Genomic DNA, 2,284 nt, shown 5'->3' with positions numbered 1-2,284 from the left:
ATTTTGATTATTGTTCTTTCAAGGTCTGTGAAGAATTGTGTTGGGATATTGACAGGGATTGCATTCATCTTTGGATTGCTTTTGGTAGGAATACCATTCTTATTATGTTGATCCTATCTATCCAAGAGCATGGGATTTCTTTCCATTTTCTGGTATCTTCTTTAATTTCTTTCTACAAAGGCTTAAAATTCTTGTCAAATAAGACTTTCACTTAATTGGTTAGTGTTACCCCAAGATATTTTATGTTATTTGGATATTGCAAAGGATGATGATTTTATCCTACTAAAGAAATAAATCTTGTCTTTTTATGTTCATATTTAAAATTCAAGAAAACACAAAGGAGACAGGTGATAGATCCAAATTGTTAACATTTCTCCATCTCTAAGCCATCCTTGAAGAAAATCATGTATGGAGTCACGCCATCTTCATGGCAGTCCAGGAGAGCAACCATGCCATCTGGATTCATGTTCTCACCAATAAAAAACTGGTAGTTATTGAAATTAGCAAGGATGTGCTTAATTTGCTCTTCAGCCCTAGTCATAAAAGGCTTTACTCTTTCTGGTTTCTGTTCTTCAAGTTTGCCTTTGAGTGATTTCATGTAATCTTTGATGTACTTTTTGTAGGCCTCTTTTGTGAAGCTGGTTTTTTATAAGTGGTGGTTCATGACAATGTCAACACCAGTGACTACTGTGCTTTTGGTACCTTCGCCCTCTGGGCCTTCAGCGGAAGCATTCCTACCAATGAGCAAGTCATTGATGTTGCTTCCCATCCATACAACACCAGGACTTAGGACAAATGGGGCTGATGTCACCTTGAGCTCTTATTTTGACCATAATTTATCTGGAGTGGAGACATTGTTTTTTTCTTTTTTCCTTTTTTTTTTTTTTAAAAAAAATGTCATGTAGGTTGTCTAAAAATAAAGTGTATTTAAATTAAAAAAAAAGAAAACACAAAGGAAATTCAATTTGTTTAACAACAAGCAAACTGAAAAGAGCAGAAACAGGAAGGCAGAAAAGTAATGAAAGAAATAGGAAGGAAAGAAGAGTAATATTTACAGCAGCAGTTAAGACTGTACAAGTCTCTGAGGTTCTGGCCCGGGAAGGTCGCATACTTGCCATGTTGCTTTAGGAAAATCACTTTACACTTTTAAATTATTAGATTTTTTTCATCTGTCATTTGAGATTGTCAGCCAACTGCTATGTTCATGGTATATATTCTTACTTCAAGTAGGCAGGAAATCACAATTAGTTGATGCATAATGAACACATTGTTCATGAGCTGCATTGCTGCTTTCTAAGTAATGACATCTAGCAATGACTCAGGGACTATAACGCTTAGAAATTCTATCACCTTGCTGTCATAGAAACCAATGTTCAGAGGTCTACTAAAATAAAAGTTACTAAATTTAAGAAAGATGCATAAAATATTCTATGTTTCTTTTATTTTCCGCATACATATAAATTTATTTCTTAATCAATTAAAATGAGTATAGAATGTGATGATTAATTTACTTGTCAAGTTGATACAATCTAGAATCATTTGGGAAGTCTAGACAAAGAAGGGTCTATATTGTCTTGGAACTATAGACAAGGGAACATTTAGTTTGTCTTTGTCTATGAATATAACTGTAGGGGATGATCTAAATTTAATTAATGAGGATGTTAAGGATGAATGACACTGTATCCCAGAAAAAGTGGTTCTAATGATATAAGGATATAAGCAAGTATATGAACATATGTACATTTTTTTTTCGCTGCTGTTGACTATGGGCAAATATGTCCATCTCTCTGAATCTACAGATACTGGAACTGGGCCATAAAGATTGACTATAACATGGATGATATGTGTCAGGACTCCTAAGCCTTATTCCTCAGGGAAAGATGAGTGCTCTATCTGCCTATTCTGTAGCCCCAGGACACGGGACAATCAGATCCATAACCCCATGATGCAGAAAAATCAGACATAATAAGAAGTCAAGTCAAAGAAGGAACTCATTTTATTACCATGAGCATCAACTTATGTAGGTTGAGTAACATCACGTGATGTGGGGCTACCTCCAGCCAATGAGAGACAGCCAAGACCTCCCTCTGGCTGGAGTGGTGTCACTAGGTTCCCTCAAACTCGAGCCAGACTTTTCTCTGTCCTACAGACCTCGAGCTACAGGTCCTGAGAAAATTTTGGCCCAACCTCTCTAACTTTTGCTTTATATCCCACCCCATACCCTGGTCACCAAGCCAGAATAGCCTACCAGGGAGAGAGTATGGATCATGGCCACCCCTATTCA

At 36.5% G+C, this 2,284-nt stretch overlaps 1 pseudogene; it reads right to left on the bottom strand.

The window, feature by feature from the left end:
• Positions 1–364: 364 nt before the first annotated feature.
• LOC106144302 lies at positions 365–769 on the bottom strand (annotated as a pseudogene).
• Positions 770–2,284: the final 1,515 nt, after the last annotated feature.

This window comes from Microtus ochrogaster, chromosome 2, assembly GCF_000317375.1.
Source record: "Microtus ochrogaster isolate Prairie Vole_2 chromosome 2, MicOch1.0, whole genome shotgun sequence".
Taxonomy (NCBI): Eukaryota; Metazoa; Chordata; class Mammalia; order Rodentia; family Cricetidae; genus Microtus; species Microtus ochrogaster.
This window is presented reverse-complemented; position numbering and strand designations above follow the sequence as displayed.